Source organism: Limulus polyphemus, unplaced genomic scaffold (genome assembly GCF_000517525.1).
Source record: "Limulus polyphemus unplaced genomic scaffold, Limulus_polyphemus-2.1.2 Scaffold8168, whole genome shotgun sequence".
NCBI lineage: Eukaryota > Metazoa > Arthropoda > Merostomata > Xiphosura > Limulidae > Limulus > Limulus polyphemus.
The window spans coordinates 7,376-12,822 of NW_013673778.1; the positions used below are offsets into that span (position 1 = coordinate 7,376).

At 36.3% G+C, this 5,447-nt stretch overlaps 1 long non-coding RNA gene across 1 annotated transcript; it reads right to left on the reverse strand.

The window, feature by feature from the left end:
* Positions 1 to 4,285: 4,285 nt before the first annotated feature.
* Positions 4,286 to 5,127, reverse strand: LOC111083102. Its single transcript, XR_002608798.1, has 2 exons — positions 4,973 to 5,127; positions 4,286 to 4,819 (listed from the first exon to the last, which is right to left on the reverse strand). It is a non-coding gene; the product is annotated as an uncharacterized LOC111083102 (long non-coding RNA).
* Positions 5,128 to 5,447: the final 320 nt, after the last annotated feature.

Here is a 5,447-nt window from a genome sequence, read left to right on the forward strand (position 1 = left end):
ATTTATTCTACACGTTACCTAGTCAGATTTATTCTACACATTACCTAGTCAGATTTATTCTACACCCACATAGATCGTGGGGTTATAGAACCTCATAGAACGGTTCATTCCACATAGACCGTGGGGTTATAGAACCTTATAGAATGGTTCATTTCACATAGACCGTGGGGTTATAGAACCTTATAAAACGGTTCATTCCACATAGATCGTAGGGTTATAGAACCTTATAAAACGGTTCATTCCACATAGACAGTGGGGTTATAGAACCTTATAGAACGGTTCATTCCACATAGATCGTGGGGTTATAGAACCTTACAGAATGGTTCATTTCACATAGACCGTGGGGTTATAGAACCTTACAGAATGGTTCATTTCACATAGACCGTGGGGTTATAGAACCTTATAGAATGGTTTATTACACATAGACCGTGGGGTTATAGAACCTTATAGAACGGTTCATTCCACATAGATCGTGGGGTTATAGAACCTTACAGAATGGTTCATTTCACATAGACCGTGGGGTTATAGAACCTTACAGAATGGTTCATTCCACATAGACCGTGGGGTTATATAACCTTATAAAACGGTTCATTCCACATAGACCGTGGGGTTATAGAACCTTACAGAATGGTTCATTCCACATAGACCGTGGGGTTATAGAACCTTACAGAATGGTTCATTCCACATAGACCGTGGGGTTATAGAACCTTACAGAATGGTTCATTCCACATATATCGTGGGGTTATAGAACTTCATAGAACGGTTTATTACACATAGACCGTGGGGTTATAGAACGGTATTTTTTGTAGACCGTGGAGTTATAGAACCATATAGAACAGTTCATTCCAGGATTGCTTTAAAAATGGTAAAATAGGCTGGTCTCACGTTATAAACGGCTCGATCGATTTCAGGTTACGAAACTGCCGCGAGGGAAAAAAGAGGTGACAGCGTGGTAGGAAAATATCGCAAAAACAAAGAAACCTCCAATAACTCATTAACGCCAAAACCCAGAGTGACTTAGTGTTCTGTACTTAAATACAACTCCTAAATACAAAAACGGACTAATTGACACATTGCTATCCATAACTCACCTACTGGAAGACAAAACATAGGACAGTGGAACGAGTTCATAGTGCTGTCTGTTGTCTGTCCATGTAACTACTTCGCAGGGTGTGGATGTATCTTCACCAAAATTGGTATGGAGGTTCATTGGGTCCATGCAGGGATACATACAAATCTTCAGTTTTGCGGGATTTTTAGGCGTTTTTTGGGTCTTTCACCACTACTTCGCCACTGTAGATGAATCTTCACCAAAATTGGTATCAAGGTTTGTTGGGTCCATGCAGAGATTCATGGAAACTTGCGGTTTCACATTTTGTGTTTTGCAGTTTTTATGGGCGTTTTTTTTTACAATTACATAAAAGAGAAGCAACTTTTCATGTCCTAAGATTTCATTAATCATGAATTTATATAACTTCAGTCCCGGGGTGGGGGAGGAGTACTCCAGCTAATATATAATAACTTGGAAGAAAAATGATGATTAAAATGTTTTTTATAGGCTTACAATGAAATACGTCAAATATATGAAATGCTCAGTTACTAGAGGTTCATGGCACTATCGCACTGAAGTTTCAATACTTCATAACGTATATAGGTTTTACTTACTCACAAAGTTGTTCCCCCAGTGACTTACAACGCTAAACTCCAGGGTTCGACTCTCCGTGGTGAACAGAGCGCAGAAAGTCTATTGTGTAACTTTGTGTCAAAGCAAAAAAAAAAAAAACGTTTGTTTATTGTTAGGAGCAAATTGCACAATGGGCTATCTGTTGTTGTGCCCACCACTGGTATCGAAACCAAGATTTTAGCTTTATAAGCTTTCAGACTTACGCTGAGCCACTGCAAACAAACAAACAAAGAAGCTCGCATAACTAAATTAAAAAAGTTTCCAGCAATGTTCAATAGAGGGAACCATGGTCTGAAAATTTTATTATTGAATAATTCCAATATTTTGCTATTGTTGGCCTGTAGACACAAAACTTTATTACATAGGAAGCGGTCATTAAAACCAAAAACTAGGTGACGCCATCGGGCAAAAGTTGGATTCGGGTTAGGAGCGTGCTCGTACAGAGAATGATATTATAATTACCCATTAGTAAGTCACGAATCTTACATTTTGGACGGAATATTTTTACACCTACCATTAATTAGTATTTCGCTATAAACCATGAAACTAGCGTAACCAGATTAAAGTAGAAATTCCTATCTCTTTTTGGACAAACAGTAACTGATATGCTGTCCCTCATATATCGTTCGAAGAAATAAACCAAAGCTAAGAAATTATCCACGAAAAATAGACATATCTTCTTCCACGCGGTATGATATCCTCAGAATGTGTATTGAAAATTGGGTTAGATAATGTGTAGAATAAATCTGTCTAGGTAACGTGTAGAATAAATCTGTCTAGGTAATGTGTAGAATAAATCTGACTAGGTAATGTGTAGAATAAATCTGACTAGGTAACGTGTAGAATAAATCTGACTAGGTAACGTGTAGAATAAATCTGACTAGGTAACGAGTAGAATAAATCTTACTAGGTAACGTGTAGAATAAATTTGACTAGGTAACGTGTAGAATAAATCTGTCTAGGTAACAATGAACCGTTCTATAAGGTTCTATAACCCCACGATATATGTGGAATGAACCGTTCTATAAGGTTCTATAACCCCACTGTCTATGTGGAATGAACCGTTTTATAAGGTTCTATAACCCCACTGGAATGAACCGTTTTATAAGGTTCTATAACCCTACGATCTATGTGGAATGAACAGTTCTATAAGGTTCTTTAACCCCACGGTCTAACATGTAAATAACGTCCTATGAATTAGAACGCACAATTGATACCTTTTAGGTGATTTACTGATGTAGCTTTTGTTAGAAACGAAACCGTTAAAACGGAAAAGGAAGATTTATTTATATATTTTTCATAGACCGTGGGGTTATAGAACCTTACAGAATGGTTCATTTCACATAGACCGTGGGGTTATAGAACCTTACAGAATGGTTCATTTCACATAGACCGTGGGGTTATAAAACCTTACAGAATGGTTCATTCCAGTGGGGTTATAGAACCTTACAGAATGGTTCATTTCACACAAGTGATGAGTTTATTCATATCAGAGAGAGATTTAAATGTCTAAACAGAAAAAAAAACAGTTCTTAAGCTCTGGTAAAACAAGCAACAAGAACGTTCGGATTAAAATCTGAAGTAACTTCCTCCAAAATTATAAATTCATTTATTCTACGCTCACAATGTACTTATTTACCACGTGTATTTAAAAACATGTGTCACTGACCTAATTAGTTGTGTCTACAGGAGAATAAAGTTGAATTATCTATTTTTCCTTCATAACTTAAGCCTAATGAAACCTGTTCAGTAATGTTATTATTAAAGGCTGCATTAAGGAATTTCGAGGGTAACTCTACTCTCCAGCATCTCATTACGTGCATACCAAAGTGGGTTTAAGAAATCTTGGAAAACCACGTAATGCACTACACGTGCTAAGTCCTACCATGGTTCACGGTGGACATCTTTGATATCATTTTACAATTCATCACTACACGTGCTAAGTCCTACCATGGTTCACGGTGGACCTCTTTGATATCATTTTACAATTCATCACTACACGTGCTAAGTCCTACCATGGTTCACGGTGGACCTCTTTGATATCATTTTACAATTCATCACTACACGTGCTAAGTCCTACCATGGTTACGGTGGACCTATTTGATATCATTTTACAATTCATCACTACACGTGCTAAGTCCTACCATGGTTCACGGTGGACATCTTTGATATCATTTTACAATTCATCTGCTTGAATAATCCTGAAATTATAGGGTTATACAAAACCTTTGGCCATATCTGTATAAAACCTAACACAAGTTCTACCCGGTTGTCCGTGTTTATGTTCAGTTTCTAGTTTACCATGAACAACAACCAAGTTCATTTTACCCTTTATCCTAGCACATTTGTAGATATCACGACATCTGACATACAGCCCATATATAAGCGATATCTGACATACAGCCCATATATAAGCGATATCTGACATACAGCCCATATATAAGCGACATCTGACATACAGCCCATATATAAGCGATATCTGACATACAGCCCATATATAAGCGATATCTGACATACAGCCCATATATAAGCGACATCTGACATACAGCCCATATGTAAGTGACATCTGTACTCTAGTTCATCTTAACATTATATCCTATGAAAGTATTAAAGTCTGGTCTCATCTATAATACATATCTGTAACTGTTACTTTCTTAATTCACTATCACTCATATTATACGAACAACAACGATAATTTTGGTCAGTTTCTAAGGGTTTAATAACATCGGTTTGTTAGAACTTTTTTTTTTGCTTTCACCAAAAATTGTTATCAGTTTTCTTAAAGTAACTTGGTATTGGCTGTTGAAAAATATAATTTTCTATGTATTTATACTTTTACGCCCTCTTGATCAAGAGATGTTTGGTAAAATATATTCTGATGAATCGAACAAGGAACCTGATGACATGTTGTTCTGGTTATATCCTTCTGTGTCCAAAGAAGGCGCTAGTGTTAGAAATATGATCACGTAGACTTTTTAACGATTAAATATAAAGTATTTCTTGAGTTGTCGACTTATAATCTCCCGAGTCTGGCAGTTTGGTGTGTTTACTTTCGGGAAGCTTGAAATCTTGACCAAGTATCTTTGTTAATTTCTGAGAAGGTTGAAGTTTCGGAGTTATGCCAGCAATCAGTCGCTGAAATAAAAAAAAAACGAAACAAAAAACTTAAGTATAAGTTCGAGATCTAATTAACAATAACTAGTACAGTTTTTATATGTTTAAATCTGAAGAAACTTGTCAATAATCTTTAAAACTTTAATTTTTAAAAAGGCTAAAAAAACTACTCACGTCCTTCAGAGAACCTGGTGTGACTAACAAGAAATAAACAGCATAGGACGGAATCCATACCATCGAAGCCAGAGCTATCCCCCAGCCTAAGAGCTCCCCCCACCACGGATAAACGTAAGTCTCTGCGTACACCAGAGGTTTGTATCTAACAACCGAAAACAGGAATATTCCCTAAAGGAAATATTTATTTAGAATTAGAAACAATTCATTCTCTCGGAGAAACTAAACTAAAATTTAACGTTATGTGTATATATATATTTGTCACTAAAGATAAGGTATTTATTTATATGATTTGGATATTGTGAGAAATATTACTGAATTAACATTAAGTCAGTTTTATCGAGTAAGTAAGATAAACGATCTGTTATTACAGTTAACATAAAGTACTCTTGATCGCTGTGGGTTCAAAAACCTCCTCATGGTTTACAGAGGACCCGTGTAACAGATCGAGCTCCTCCATCATCCTCATTTACTT